This window comes from Cricetulus griseus (assembly GCF_003668045.3).
Source record: "Cricetulus griseus strain 17A/GY chromosome 1 unlocalized genomic scaffold, alternate assembly CriGri-PICRH-1.0 chr1_1, whole genome shotgun sequence".
Taxonomy (NCBI): Eukaryota; Metazoa; Chordata; class Mammalia; order Rodentia; family Cricetidae; genus Cricetulus; species Cricetulus griseus.
This window is the reverse complement of record NW_023276807.1, coordinates 138,593,883-138,611,265: the sequence shown is the minus strand read 5'-3', so window position 1 is coordinate 138,611,265 and position 17,383 is coordinate 138,593,883. Positions and strand designations below refer to the sequence as shown.

Sequence of the window (17,383 nt, the reverse complement as noted above, 5' to 3'; positions counted from 1 at the left end):
TTGGGTCCTTTGTATATTTTACAATAGAGTTATTTATATTTTTATCGAGATTGTTTCTTATATATTTTGGGTATCAGCCATTTATGAAATACACAGACTGCAAGTATTTTATCCCATTGCAAATTGATTATTTTCCTTGCTGTAAAAAGATTTTTAGTTTTAATCCCAAATGTCTGATTTTGCTTTTGTTGTCTGGGATTTTTGCTCTATGGCTACAAAGTTATTACTAAGTCCAGTGCTAAGATTTCTCCTTGTTTGCATCTAGTGCTTCACTTCTTATGTTTGATTCTTTGATATTTGGTTGATTATATGTGTGATGTAAGGTAGATTCCAAATATGCTGGAACATCTTTTGAATGTGGTCGTACAGTATTTAAAACACAATTTGTTGAAGAGACCATCTTTTCCCATTGTTGTTCTAGCTGCCTTTGTTAATGTTCAGCTGATTGTAGATACTTCTTTATATCTGTGTTTTCTGGTCTACTAATTTACGTGTTTTTTTTTTAAATGACACCCTTCGGCTTTTTTGTTTATTATAAAATTGTATTATAACTTGATTTCAGAAAAACCTGGTCCTTTGGTTTTGAACTCAGCATCTATTGATTATGAAGCTCTCAGTTTTCCATACTTATACTTTGTTACAGTGATGTAAATTCCTTTGTGTCTAGGTTTTGGCAATCTTTATTATGAAGATGTATTGAACTTTTCCTGAATCTTTGGTGATGATCATGATGATTTTTGTCCTTCATCCTGTTAGGGGCTTATCCTACAGCTTGATTTATGTATGTTCAACAATTCTTTTGTTCAAGGAATAAATACCACTTATTCCAGCTGAAGGATTCTTTTGAATTTAATTTGCTAGTAATCCATTATATCCTGTATTAATATAATTAATTCATTATATACAATAGCTACAAGTCATAGACATCACAATCAAGCTGTCAAGAACTTTGTAGTTTTGGCTGACTCTTACTTTTATGCTCATTAATGGTGTGAGCTTTGGTTGGCTAAATTATCTCCATTAGGCTTAGTATTCTCATAAACCAACACACCTACTACCTAGGAGTACTGTTTGGATAAAAAATTAATGTATGCATAATTATTCTCTCAGTGTTCTGTACTTAACAGATGTTCCTCATAGAAAAGTTACTCTTATAGCTGTTATTTCTCATACTACTTCCCTTATTTGTTAGCATCTTTAACAGTGTCTACATCAACATCTGGAGAATTTATGAGTAAGAAGAAGTTTTACTATGCATCAAATACCACTCCTTTCTCCTTATGCCACCCAATACAGCAGCAGCAGCAATGAAATCAGCCTTCTATGCCTTATGGTGCCTCAAGGCCCCTACTCAGATTTATAGATTCACATCCTAAACTCTGACCCATTTACACTCAACAGGTTCTGTGCATTGAGTGAGGAAGTCCTGCCCTGGAATTCAAGCTTACACCACATTTTCCAGCTCCATTGACCTTAGGAGTAAGTGGTAAGTTCTAGAATCCTGACTCTAGATGTCTTGCCTGGACTTCCATCATTCCTGGAATTTCTCTTGGGCTGTTTTCCTGGAATGTAGAGGCTGAGTGTAACTGAAATTCAAATACCTACTGTACTCTTAATAATCTTTTGATATCACTTTGGAATTGAAAAATACTTCCTTAAAAACATAGTTGCTATGAAATGTAAGGATAATTTAAAAGACTCAAAAGCCACAGATTTAACTGTAAGTTTCTTTTCTTTCATAAGCCTTAGGAGGTATATTCTTCTTAGTGTTTTTTGTCAAATTGACACAAGGTAGGGTCATCTGGGAAGAGGGAATCTCAATCGAGAAAATTACTTCTGGGCAAGTCTGTGGGACAGTTTCTTGGTTAATGATTGATATGGGAGGGGCCACTGCTGGGCAAGTGGTCCTGGGTTGTATAAAAGAGCAAGCTGAGAGGAAGCCATAGGGAGCAGGTTAGTAAGCTGATTTCATCCCATCTTCTCTGCTTTATTTTTGACTCCAAGTCCCTGCCTGGGGTTCCCTCGTATGATGAACTGGGATTTGGATGTGTAAGGCAAGTAAACACTCTCCTCTCTTGGCTGCTTTATAATTCATGGTGATAACTCACAGTAATGGAAAGTAAACCACCATGGCAAATTACTATATAGGAAAAATTGTATGCAAACAGAACAACTAAGTATTTTAGGGAAAGAAGGTCTCTTACATAGTAGTCCAAAAAGTTTCTGTATCAGTAAATCATATGCCATTCTTACAAAAAACAAAACAAAAACAAAAAAACTTTACTATGATATATCCATTTGCAGGGGAATAACATAATTTATTTTCTTACTCTTCCATTGGTAGGCATCTATATTGTTTCCTATTGTTCATTTTTGTACATGAAGATGTTCTGGATATATATATATATATATATATATATATATATATATATATATGTATTACACTATTCAGTATACACACATGTATACTATGTACAGTATAATAGGATACTAGATATGTGTATCTATCTTAGTTTAAAATCAATTATTATAATATAAAACATTGGTATGTATAACATCATTATGTACTTGTATATATATATATATGTATACACACATATATAACATACTGAGAAATTAATTATTTGTGATGCTTGAACATTACAGAGCATGGTTCCACAAAGCTGAGTGGTATATAAGTTCATCACTTGGCTTAGCCCTATGGTGTAGATGAGACAGTGAGAAACACAAAATATATGAAACTGCTAGCAATACGGCATTGTGTTTGTTTTACAGTAAACTTTAAATTTATGAGTTAAAGGAGAGCCTCCTAAAATAATGATGGGTAGAATTATAAATGCATAAAAAGAGCACAGACATCTAATGACTGTATTTTAATGACCATCAGCAGAGTAGGTTTGTTTATACCTGTGTTTCCATAAGCAAGTATAAAGTTGTGACAGTGGATTGTGATGCAAACACACTGTTACCACCAGGAAATATAAGGTTTCCATTTCATTATACTATTGGGGACCACCATAACATGTAGAGGTCGTTATTGATCAAAACTTCATTGTGACACATAATTTTTATAAAGTATATATACAAGTGAAATGTTTCCTCTGAGAAACCTTAAACAAAATGAAATATTGTAGGCAACCATCTCAACATATGAAGTACGAATGAAAACTATATTGTATTTATGTAAACTCACTTTCTCAGCACAAATGTTGTCTCTAATTTAATGGATATATACTTCAGAGTATATATTAAGTATGGCAAAATGAGTTATTGTAAGACTATTGGTGCTTTCTATAAGACATTGTTAGTTAAACCCCAGACCTTTGGTAATTCTCCTAGGTTATCCTTAGGAAGGTGAACATACATGTGGACATGCCTCTGGAGCCTTCTTAACCAGAGCATAAGCCAATTCAACTTAGATTTACTTTAACATTATGATACAGCACAATGGGGTTTTAAAGTTTAGCTACTTTTTTCAAAGTGTTCTACAAAATTATTCTCATAGTAGTTTCATTGCAGAACTTACCACATAAGGGATTTGATTATATTCCTGCATTCTCCCTGCTTCCATGAGCATCTAGGTCATTCAATTTAGATTTACCATTATCTGTATACCATGAGTATCTCCTGTTGTTTGGAAATACGTTTTATAGCACATCCATTGTACACTGAATTGAAACAATAGTTTCAATATCTTAAGTAAGGTAATGCAATATGTACTAAGACACTTGCGAAAATTACCCTGTCTGCTGTATTCCTTGACAGCTGCTTATAAATAAAAATTTGTGAAGATGTGAACACGTGTTCAGCAAGGGAAGCAACCCATGAACTTGTGGAACTGTAGCTGCTGGAGTTGTCTGGCACAAAACCACCTCCAACTTGAGGTGTCTGTTTTCTAAATCTCAAACTCCCAGAAACAAAGGTCTTACAAACCCAATTTGCCCTAGGCAGAAAACCTCCACAAACTGTTTTGTAATAGTTGGAGGAAAGCCACAAAATACTAATGTGGTCCACAGATACTCATCAGAGTCTTTGAGAAGAGAAAGAATATTGGGACTCAAACAGGGATCTGACACAAGCAGGTGCTCACATACTTAGGCTTTAGTCTGGACAAATGTATACAGCACAGTGTTGAACTTTGACACTAAGAGTTTGGCATTTCTAGATGTCACAATACTTATGGTTAAGTGAGCAGAGTGCATGAGCATTTGTTACAGGGGAAAAAGTTGCTCAGCAGAAATCCCCAAGATCATCAATAAAAAGAGAGATGTCCCTGGCAGAACTATTTGGCTCTTCTGTCTTTGGGTGAGAAGCACCAGTGAACATCTCTAAGAATAATGGCTCCCACTGCCCCCGTGTTTCCATTTGTCTTTCTTGTCTAATATGATGGTCAGCAGTGGTGAACCACAGCTACAATTAATTCACACCCTTGTGGGAATGTACTCTCTCTGGATGAAGCAAGATGATCATATGAACATTTCATGGTATTAAAGGTATCAAAGATCACAAAAAGCTGGATTGATTAAGGGCTTCAAAGTCTAATTGTTTCTTTTAAAATGCTGTTTCTAATGTTTGAAACTGAAGATATTTATCCCTTGTGTGTGGAAATACTGCTATTAGCAGATAGTGAATCAAAGAACAAGAGGGAAGAACCAGCTACAGGCAAAAGCATTAACTAATCGTTCTTCTAAAGACAAATTTCCCAGAGGTGGCTTCGAGATAGCAGAACATTCATCTATTCTTTCAAAGACATTTAGAACAGCTTACATTATAATCTAATTTATTGACATTTTGAAGGTTAGGTCAGAAACTGCAGTGGGCTGTTATAACTGTGGTCCCAGAGCAGGGATTCTGCTGCTGTAGTTCCTATTCATTAAGGTTTAAGTTGCACAGCCATCAACCTTAGGCACCACTGGAACTGCAAATTATCTCTAAATGTCTGAGGCTAGCATGGTTCTTGATGCTGGCAAAACTCCAGCCAGGGACTATTGGCCCATAAGTAGCTTAAAATCCAGGAATACATGACTGTGAGATTGTTTGTAAGGAGCAGTGATAAGATTGCCATCTCTCTCATCTAGTGAAGTGTTTGCAGAATGGCTTATGGGTTGCTTGGCCTTTTAGATACATCTTTAATCCTTATTAGGTGTATCACCCAGAGAAACTGATGTGAGAAGACAGTAGGCTAGCCTATGTCATGACTAATAAGTACATAGACATTATTTTTCCAGAATGTGGGCTTCCACATTGTCCACTCTAACTTGTCTGGGTGCTAGGAAGGCTAGTCTGTGCAGCAAACACATTGAAGATGAAATCCTATGGGCATGAGACATGACTGATGAGGAAACAAAAGGAAACATCCTACTGTGTGAGATTTAAGAGCAACTTACATGTGGGAACCAAGTACAATGGTAAAAAAATCAAAACATTTATGAATAACCATATTTGGCATCAAAGTTTAAGATTTTTGACTTACTGCGGCATACATTTTTCTCTGTTCACCTAATCCAAGGCCAGTGAACACCAAATGTGCACCTGGGGACACAGGAGTGTATCCACAAAACACTGCATGAACACTTCATTCTTGCTGTTGGGACTGAATTGCACATTGTGACAGCATTTATGGAACTGTGTCCTGTAACCATTTTCTACTAAGACAGTTGTTCTTGACTAAGCCGATTCATTGAGAGTAGACCTTCTATGCTTCCATGCTGGAGATGGAGAAAACACACAAATTCTTTGGGAAGCTTCAACAATCTAGAGAAGATATTTAACTCACACAAAGAAGACTGAAGGTTTAACCCACTGTTACCCCCTAGACTCATGAAGTCAGTGTGGCTTAGGTTGTATCATATGACTAGGATTGTATGTGATAGGCACTGTACTGAGCATTAGTAGACTGGTTTTTATTGCTACCACGACAAAGAGCCATTTTTAAGCTAGTGGTTTAAAACAATACAAATTCCTGGAACTTGTGCTGGAAGGAGAGAAACAATTCCCCCAAAGTTGTCCTCTGATCTCCACACATGCACTGTGGCACTAGTTTGTCTACACACACACACACACACACACACACACACACACACACACACACACACACACACAGACCATCCCTTCAAAAACACATACAAACACACATGGGAATAATAAATTTAAAAAAATTTAGAAGTTCTGAAATCAAGGCAATGACTGCTCAACATGAAGGCTGTGAGGGAGAATCAATTTCCTTGCTCTTTCCAGCTTCTGGAGGTCATTTGCATCCTTGACTCATGCAGCCTTTCTTCCATTTTCGAAACACACTGCTTCCAACTCCACCTCTCTTCTCACATCTCCTCAATCTCTGATACTCTGCTTTACTCTTTCAGGACTCCTATGCTTCCATTGGGTCCATCTGCAATGTCTTTGTCACTGTATCAGGTAATATACTGTCAGGCTCAGAGAAGTAGGACATGATATCCCAGGGAAGGGTGATATCCCTACTTATATTAGTCTAACTCTTCTGTTGTCACTCCCCCCAATATCAAAGTTAAAGAAACTGACACCTGATGGGATGTAGAAATGTTCCAAGTTCAGAATCTATAAGTGGTAATATGGAGATTCAGGTTCAGGCAAGCTGGACTCAAGAGCAGTGGGCTCTCCGTATGTTTTATTTAGGCCAGATGCATCTAAGGAGAGAACATTTGGTCTGGTAAAATGTCTACTGTATCAGGCAAGTGAATTTAAAATTTGAAGCTTATCATAATTTTAGCATTCATTTAGTCAGCAGTAATTTGGGGCATTTTCTATCTGATTAATGATGAATATTAAAAGGTTAGAGGACCTACCAGAAATCAGGAATATGGTAAATATGGGTATAAAGGTTAAAATATTCAACTGCACATTCATGCTGCTATTATTTTTAGTTTTTCTTAAAAAAATCACTGTCAGCAGTTACATATGGTCGAGTTGTAGAGCACAGTAGCAGGAGGAAGAAGATGTAGCCACATATTATGAACAATTCTAGAAGATGTTTTCCTTCCTTTGCACTTAGCCTTCAGGCCTTGCTTGGTGGGCAACAAGTGGTCAACTCCTTTTAGCAATTGATGATTTGTAGCTGGCATTACATCTTTCGTCCTGAATTGTGATATGACTGAAGGACTTCCAGTCCTGGAATTGATAGAAAATACAAGGGAAGAGTAGAGCTCATATATATTTGCTTCTGTGGGCAATAGACCAAGCTAATCTTGTATTAAAGTTTTTGAGAACCACTTCTGAAATGACTGACAGCTATATGCACAGCTGGATATAGGATGACTCAAAGTTGAGGTGACAAAGGGGACAGACACAATATGAAGGCAAAGATTACAAGCCTTGTCTTGTATATGTGTGTGTGTGCATGAGTGTGCACTCATATGAGTACACCTGTGAGTGCTTATGTGTGTAAATTTGTGTACATGCACATGTGTTTCGTATGTGTGCAAATGCAGGCATGCGTGTATGGAATCTAGAAGTCAACCTAGGATGTTATTTCTCAGATGTTGTCTAGTTTTCTTCTTTTGAGACAGGGTCTTTGAATTGGCCTGGAGTTTCCCCAGCAGGACAGGATGACTGGCAGCTAGTTATCTAGCAAACTACAGAGATCCACTTATACCCATTCCCCTAATGCTGGGATTCTAAGCATATACCACCATGCCAAGCTTTTTTATTTGAATTTTGGGGACTAAATACAGGTTGTCATGCTTTCTTACTAAGCACATTAATGACTGAGCAATCTCCCCACATGCTATTATTCTATTTTTATTATCTATCAGAGATCTGTAGCCTCTAGTGAAAAACTGATGGGCCTTCTGCTTCTGTGTTTAGCAAAGCAGTCTTCAAGGTTTTTACAAAGTTACCTCAGCAACTGTTATCATAACCCATGCATCAGAAGTATTTCCTCCAACAAGCCTCTGGGAACCTTATAATTGCATTTCTTAGTTGAGTTACTTTCAAAATTAGTGATTTTGAACTCAACTAAGAACAAGTAAAGTCAATGGGCTTGCTTAGGTTTTTCTTCAGTAATAGTTTTTTCTTGGCTTTGTCTTCACCAGCTTTCACTGGGTTTAGAAAGAAGCACCTCCTAGGTGTGGGGATACTCTGGTCTATAGTTTAACTTTATGACAAAGAAAGCAAGCTTCCAATAGGGGCCAGGCTAAGGGTCCAGGTGTCTACTTGCTTTTTACTCTTAGTTTATTTTCATATAGCTTTACGAAAAACCCTTCCTTTGCCGGGTGTTGCTGGCACACACCTTTAATCCCAGCACTCAGGAGGCAGAGGCAGAGGCAGAGGCAGAGGCAGAGGCAAGCAGATCTCTGTGAGTTTGAGACTAGCCTGGTCTCCAGAGAGAGTGCCAAGATAGGCTCCAAAGCTACACAGAGAAACCCTGTCTCAAAAAACCAAAACCCAAACCAAACCAAACCAAACCAAACCAAACCAAAACAAAACAAAACAAAAAGCCCTTCCTTTGCCCTGCCCATTTAATCCTCCTATTCTAGTTTCCCCTTTATCTCTTTATGACACTATGTTCTATTTACTTTCTGAAAGATTCTGCCCACTCTACCTCATGCTTTTTCCTCTTCCTTGGGATATTTCCACCCCCACACACCCGTCCTTTACTAGCTATCTAATATCTAAAGCTTAAAAGATAACATCTACATTTAAGAGAAAACTTGGTATTTGTCTATTTGGATTTGTATTATTGCACTCAGGATGACAGTTTCTAGGTAGCATTTTTTTTCCTGAAAATTTCATTTCTTTTAACAGCTGAATGATATTCTATTCTATTTATCAGTTGATGAATGTCTTGGATGCTTCTAATGGCTGGCTTCTATGATCAGGGCAGCAATGAATGTGAATAAGCAATTACCTATGTAGTAAGATGTAGTCCTTTGGATATATTTCCAAGAGTGGTATAACTGAATCTTGTGGTAGGCCAATTTTTAACATTTTGAGGAGCATCCACATGCTGTTTTCCATCATGGCTGTACCAGTTAGCACCCTGAATTCCTAAGATATATTTCTTGGATGCAGCAGAAAGATGGATATTGTTTTCTAAATTCCAGTCTTTAGTTGTGTCTTTTTTATTGGGGAATTGAATCTATCAGTAACATTAAGAGTTATTAATGAGCACTCCTTATCAGCATCTGTTATTTTGTTTTTGTGGCATAGGTTTCCCCAAAGTATTTTGATTTATTGTTGTGGGATTATTTATTTATCTCTTGTGTCTCTTTAGTGTAGTTAATATTTTCTTCAGTTTTCCTTTATGTGCAACAAAATGAAAGGTACCACAGTTCTTGATCTCAGGTTGTACTATAAGGTGAAGGTAATTAAACAGTATCCTACAATAATATAAATAGACTCACTAACTAGTAGGAAAGAATAAACATACTATAACTGAACCCTCATGTGTGGAGTCAATTGATTTTGACACAGGCCTGAAAATACTGTTAACAAAGGATGGCCTCTTCAACAGTGGTGCCCAGACGACTGGCTATCCATAAGCGGAATAATGAAATTGGATCTTTATTTCAAACAATTGGCTTTTAACTTTGTGATTCCAGGCTCTACTTGTTTCCCTCTATTTTGTAGACTTGGTGTTGAATGCTAATGACTCCCCTCTCTGTGCAATCCCAGGCAGTCATTTCCAGATAATTATCTATATTCCAAATGTTATTTAAATGGGATGATTATTATTCAATCCTGTTGAGCCAGAGTGATTCATGGACCATTTTGAAATATGAAAAGCAGTTCACAAATCAGTGTGGGGGTAGGGTGTGCAGAGAAATACTAATAGAGCAATAGTGTTTAAACAGGCTCATGCCAAGGCACAGCGCCAGCTTTGGTCATGTGTTACCAATTTTTTCCCCCAATGATATCATTATAATCATGTAACTGTGGACTCTATAAAGTTTATAATTGTTTAATATTAGCTGGTAACCACTTTGCTAAACCATGCATTGGGAAGCAGAAGTAATCAACAAGAGCACCTTCTTACCCTTTCAGGTCTCATGAAAGTCAGTACTGGATATGTTATGAATAAATAATCCAGTAGTAAGGCCCTGAACAATGGGAAGGGACCTAGATAATGAACTAATAGTGACAGCAAAATCTAAAGAAAGTGTTAAGTTCAAGTGGATGCTGTGACTGAGATATCAATAATGACATATTAAGATATTCCTAGGATAATTTACAAAAGGACTCAGAAGTAAAAGGCAGGGAAAATAAGTGCATCTTTCCCCAGAGCTGCTAATTTGGCCTTATGTGTAAAACTGTGATATTGCCTTGTACTGTTTTCTCTCCCAAAACCAAGACCTGATATTTTTGCTCAAAAGTGATTGTCACCCTCAAATAGTATTCACTAGGGAGGAAATACGATGCAGGAGTCACCAAACATTTAAGACACTGCCTTATCTAGACAGAGGTGTTTCATAGAGGCAGAGAACAGAGCAAAAGTTTACACAAGGAAGGAAAGCATATGCATGCAAAATACATGTGTAAAATTTGGCACAGCATTTTTTCCATTAAATAAACAAAACGAAAGAAACCCTGATATTAGGAGATGGCATAACAAGTATTAGCCTTGGAGTGAATTTCCACCCATTCCTCCCTCGTCTATGGGCATTTTACACAATTGGGAAAAGGATTTAAGATTCTCTGTTCATCATTCTTAGTATCAAACACTTTCCTCATGATGTCAGGATCACAATGTTTGGAATAGGACATAATACATGTATATAACACATTTAGTTGCTTTTCAATAAAGGAAGAACAAATAAAATTTTAGTGAAAATGTGACTTTTCTAATTTTGGCATATCTCTATAGCACCAAAACTTACAAATAAGCTTATTATCAGATGATATAAAAGCTTTGTTGCTTGCTAAATTATCCTCTTGTACCACCAACAAATCAATTCTTTCCCACCCCCACAAAGTTCTCCCCCATTTTCATGTCTCTTTGATTTGTTCTTGTTAAAAACAAATTTTTTAAATTGACATATCATGTGAGCTAAAAGATAAAATTAGCTTCTTTATTAACTTTTATAAAGCCAATGTTAAGTTAGTAAATTCTATAGGGGTTATATATATCATTAAATACTATTTTATTTTATTTTTTGCAGATTTTTTATTTGAATTAGAATCAAGTTTGTTTTACATGAAATCTCAGTTCCCTTCTCCCTCCTGTCCTCCCTTACCAGTTCTCCACAACTAAAACCCTACCTACCACCCTGAACATGCCTGATCTCATCTAAATACTATTTTAAAGTTAGGGATAATATTCATTTCTATAATGAAATTATAAATTAAACAAATTAAAGACTATGTTATAACCACCAAATTAATGTGTGATAATAATGGATGTTTATATTTCCATGGGGAATTTAGATGTCATACTATGGAATTTAGATGTCATATAATGGAATTCTGATGTCATACAAAGGAGAAAATAAGTGGATCCTTTTGATATGGTAACCATTTTGACAAAAGTCTTCATCCAGTGGTTATATCTTGACCTGGACATTATTTACAGCTACTTGCTTACTAGCATACAAAGAACTGAGAACTGTTTCTTCTTTCTTGTAAAACTCTCTCTCTCTCTCTCTCTCTCTCTCTCTCTCTCTCTCTGTGTGTGTGTGTGTGTGTGTGTGTGTGTGTGTGTATGGAAACTGAGTGTAGGTGCCCATGAAGGTCAGAAAAAGATGTTGGCTCTTGGAACTGGAGTTATCAATGGTTGTTACTTAACCTAAGGTGGGTGCTGGAAAATGAACTCTTGTCCTCTGAAAAAGCAGTAAGCTTTCTCTCTAGACCCCAGCGATGTTCATCATATAATAAACAACAACTGGTAAACACGTGCTATAGGGCTTACATAAGTGGTTACACAATTCTTGTGTTTATACAATGGATTGCTTTGGAATAATTGAAATGAACAAATAGATTTGCATGTATCAACATATGAACCTTACATAGTGTGTGGAAAAATAAACAAACAAGGTACAAAACTAGAAAGGATGTTTACAGAAAGCAACATTTCTGTAAAGTTTTAGTAAAAACAAATCACTAGCATGTGTGCCCTAAGAAACCACAGGTAGTCAAATATAGCATGCTGACACCGGGGAAAGAGGGAAGAGGAGGGAGAAGAGATGGGTTGAGACAAATGAAGATGGAGCTGTAATGATTTCTGAGTTCTTCTCTTTCTCTGTTCATTTCGTTCCTCACCCCATCATCTTTTCTTCCTTCCCCCAGCCTTCCTTTCCTTTCTTTTTCCATTTTCCTTATTTCTCCACTCTCTCTTCACTTTGATAATTTTATCATCCTTTGTTCCTTCAAAGAAAATAAAGCAAACAGAGGCACATGCTAATATATTTTAATCTCTTTATCATACTCAAATTTAATGTCCTCATAGCAACAGAAAAATCCTTGAGTAATCCCTACTTACACTCACATGTTAAATGTCATTTTAAACTGACTTCCTGTACCCTATCCCAGAATAGCCATAATGAAAGGTAACCAAAATTTATCTCTCTCTTACATGGCTTTATACTAACTGGCATTTAATGGTACTGATTCTAACTTTCTGAAATATATACCACCCATCAAGAATTCTATTCCCTTAGCTGGGTGCTGGTGTTTGGAATTAATATGCCATCCCTCACATTTCTCATCAACGTTTGCAATTACACATGTCTTAGTTTGACTATTTGTTTTCTCGTGTGACTGTTGTTTGAATAGATGGCAAGTATTATAAGGAAAATGATCTCATAATGATTCATTTACCAAGGTCTGCCCAGTTTCTGCCTCAAAATTGATGTGTAGGCTTAATACATTTAACAGGAACTTAAGAAAATACTGAAATCATGATTTCTCAGAAGAAGACAGAAAAAGACCAATGTGCTGTCTACATTAAAAAATTATGTTAATGTTTGGAAAACAAATTTATGTCAGAAATACACATATGTCACTCTGATTAAATTTCTTACTAAAAATCATCTTGAGTAGACTGGTTAAATAAACAAGCACAGATTACTGGCATTTGGATAATTTCCAAGGCCAAAAATTCGCTTGAATTGTGCTTTCATTAATGTCACCATAAGACCTCCAACCAAATTTAGGTAAGATATGACATTTAGGAAAATTAGCCAAGTTTACTTGTGAATATAGCAAACTATCCAATGACACATTTATACTTCAGTAATTTATTTTAATATATTTAACAGTATACTTAAATATTTGGACATACTTTATTAGCTTACTATCAATTAAGTATAAATAATATTATGATGAAAGATTTTAAAATAATCAGAATATATCACTCATGCAAATGGAAAATATTTTTGAAGGGAGTAAATATGAATAATGCCAGCCTCTTAAGTCATTTCTTGAAGTTTACACTCAAATTTTCTACAAATTAATTCCGTTTGTAAAGAAATGTAAATTCTACATTGACTACTGCAGCTCAAAGCATGTGTGCCGAGAAGCTATGGCAGGCACTTCACACACCCTCCTTCCTCTCTGTGCATCAGAAGGAAAACTGTAGAGTCTGAGAGGGAAAGTGGGGGCCAGAAACTGTTTTTCTGTGTCAGGTCTTACTCTGCCTTGAAGGCTAGATCTGGTTTTAAAGCACCACCTTGCCTTTGCCTTTCTAACCTGTCCATTCATAAGGAGAATTGTGCAAGATTTTGAAGTGAATTGGAAACACTTCTGATACCTGTCCAGCAGTCAGGATTCACTAGTCTTTCATTGCCTTTGAGCTGTCCAGAAGTCTAGCATTTGTAGAAAATAATAGGATGATGGTAAGTAAGGTTTACCTATAACTAAACCTGTAGTTGCTGTTATTTGATGCCCTATAAGCCTTGTCTGGGTATGGTGATGTTTTGTTTATGAGTTATTAAAGCCACTGCAGATCAAAATAGCAAAGCAGCCATACTTGTTAGCCTTAGAAGCCTGGCACACACCTTTAAGCCCAGGACTCAGTATTAAGAGGTAGACAGTCTCTGTTAGTTCAAGGCCACACTGACTACACGAAATTGATCCAGTCTTAAAAGAAACAGAACATACAAAGGTGATCTCAGCACTTGGGATCACATGCCTTTAATCCCAACACTAGGGTGGTGGAGACAGGAGTGTTATGGCTGAGTGGAGAAAGGAATATAAGGAGGATGAGACAGGAATTGACAGCTTTTTGCCTCTGAGGATTTGTGGAGACAGGATTGCTATTTCAGCTGGGTAGAGGTAAGATCTACTGGCTTGGCTGCTTTCTCTAATCTTCAGCTTGAAGCTTGAACCCCAATATCAGTCCCTATGTATGATTTTATTTATTGTGTTACACCTGGCCTTGCCATGGTGCCTTCATTTACCCATTCTTTTCTTTTTTTTTTTTTTTTTGCTATGTTTTTTCAGAAAATCTACATCTTGGGAACACTGAAATGGATATAACATCTTATTTTCTCATTAATTACTGAAATCTCTAAAATCTTTGTCTAATGCTTTCAATAATCTATGTGTTATAACAGTTTGTGAGGTGACATGCCATCATATCCTACAATATACCATGTATAGATTATATCATATCATATCATATCATATCATATCATATCATATCATGACAGATCCCAGCTAGACACATTGTCAGAATATGTGTCTCATGCCAATACGGAAGGGGAAAAAGATCAGGAAGTCCCACTCCTATTTGACTAGCTATCAGTAGCTGGTGGCTGTTAGGGAAGTTGAGAGTCAGTTTTCTTCAGGGATTTGACCCTGCCTTGGTGGACGGTGGATGGTCTTTTATCTATGTACAAAGAGGAAGTATTGAGTGGACTCAATAGGTTTTATAAAAAGTACATGTAGTTGGGAGAGAAAAGTAGTCAGGGAAGATAGAAGATTTGGAGGTGAAGGAATAGGGGTGGATTTGACTAAAATACATTGTATCCATGTATGCAATTCTCAATAAAAGTAATAAGTGTATTTCATGGGTTATGTGAAACCTGGTATGCCTGTCATTGCTTCTCCTAGAAAAAATTCAAGCAGCAATAGGTTATGATACTGTTGGTTCTATAGCTCTCTTCCCCCAGCTTTTTGTTTCTTCTTTGCATACAGCCTCTAAAATATTTATTGGGAATTTGGTTTCATGGGCTGACCATTTAATGACTTATGTAAATAGGTTAATGGATCACAGGGGCAGAATTCTATACTCTGCTGAGAGAGAGGAAGTAGAGTCTGTTGTGTTAGTCTTCTTTGTTTTGTCTAGTTTTCTGTTTTGGATGCAAAACAATTATGCCCCATGGAGTGGAGAGCAGCCATTTGACATCTGGGCAATGAATTCTCATCTTTTTGTGCTTACTACTGACCCATGGCAAAGTGTAGGTCTGAATTTATAAGCACTTTGGAATTTTCATATCTGTAGTTCAGAAAAGTCTTTGCCTCCTGTTACATGAGAATATTAATAAATTAGATCACAAAGCCTCTTGGCATAAAGGAACATGGTTTTGGTTAGTTTAATAGATAAATACATTAATCACATATTCCTAAGTTCTCTAAAAATAAGGAAAAATTCTAGAATTCTTTAGTGTTTTCTCAACTTAAAATCATTTCTCAAAGAAGCTAGCAGAGCTATTTTAAATTCCAAGTTCACTTAATCTAAATCTTTAATTAATTAATGCATATAATTAAAAATATTCTTACATGAAACATCTGTATTTTTTTTATATGTTGGTCTCATTTTAAAGTGAAATATGTGTTTCTATGCCTTGTTTTCCTTGATTTATACAGACTTAGGGATCAAATATGCTAACTTTAACATTACATATTTGAGATTGTGAAATATTGAAATTAGAATATAAATTAAGATTAAACTGGGTTAATTAGTGGGTAATCATTGGGCACCTAAACAATTTCTAAGTAAAATAGAAAACTTAAACATTAGCTACTGTCATAGTTAGCTTTAGATGCCAACTTGACTCACATGGGGAGGGGAAACTTCATTGAAGAATTCCCTCCATCAGAATGGCCTTTCCACATGTATGTGGGGCATTTTCTTGATTTCTAACTGATGCAGGAAGTCTTCTGTCCACTGTGGGTGAGTTCCAGCCCTAGGCAGGTAGGTCAGGGAATGTATAAGAAAGGTTAATGAATTTGAATCTGTAAGCAAGCCAGTAAGCAGCATTACTCCACTGGTTTTCCCCTTCAGACTCTTGACATGATGATTAATAATAGCCTGTAAGGAGAAACACACTGCTTCCAAGTAGTATTTGCTCAGTGTTTTAAGAACAGCAACAGAGAAGCAAACTAGGATACCTACTAAATATACTTTTATATTTATATATTTTTATTTCTAGTTTTTATGCTTTAGAGTTGTGCCTTTGTGGTATGTTAATGTGTGTTTGCTTTTATCTTATATCTTAAAAAATGCTCGGAATGACTATAGTCAGTTGTAGAACACTTGCATGTCAGGTGTGGTCTTTTTACTCTATTGGTCTTCTGAGATGATTGCGAATAATATTGCTTTCCATATCACATCCTTTCATTTTCTTTCTGAGATGTAAATGGATTGTTCAGTTAGTGGGACCAACCAAAACTATTTTTGGAGCAACAACATAAAGAGAAGTAACTGTATGTGTATGTCTTTATTATGCAATGAGAAGATTTTTTTCCAAAGCTGTGGTCCACATAATACTCTCTTGATTCAAACACATTCCTCAAGTTTAGTAATATGTACACTTCTTGTAAATTGAAATTAAATACCACTTTGCAGTGCAGTAAGTGAGCCATGATGACTCCATTCCTTGTGAACACCCTCATGTAGTTATGACAATGATACTGACTCCTGAAGAAGCAGCAGCATCACATGACCTGCTCCATCTGGAAGGTAAGAGGTAGAGCCAGGCTTAACAGTGTAGACCCATATTCGTCAGCCACTCTGGAGCGTGAGGCATGTGGATCATGAGTTAGCAGCTTGTCTAGACTACACAGTGAGCTCAAATCCAGCCTGAGAATCTTTTAAAGGAGTGTTTTAAAGAAAAAAATTAGAAAGGGTGGAGGAACATAGCACTATGTCAGAAAAGCCCGACAATTCTCATCATGGCAAATAAGGGGAAAAAGATTGGAAGTGGCAAACTTGGAAGTGAACTTTGCCTTGATTTATAAATCCTGACATATAAAACACATCACAATTTATAAAGCTGCTTTTATCTTCATGTTTGTGCTTACTAGATTTCCTGGTTAATTTCTCTTCCCAAGTGAAACATTGTTTTTTGCTTCCTATGTGATTGTCAATGGATAGTGATTATGTCCCTTATTTCTAAAGGTTTTTACATTTGAATTTGAATTTTACATTTACATTTGAATTTATGAGTATCTGGGCATGTCTGTATGCCAT

At 36.3% G+C, this 17,383-nt stretch overlaps 1 protein-coding gene across 2 annotated transcripts in view; it reads right to left on the bottom strand.

Annotated features, from left to right (window-relative positions):
- Positions 1-17,383, bottom strand: part of Gabrb1 (gamma-aminobutyric acid type A receptor subunit beta1) — a 400,056-nt gene that overhangs the window by 89,946 nt on the left and 292,727 nt on the right. The gene's annotated exons all lie outside the window — the stretch shown is intronic.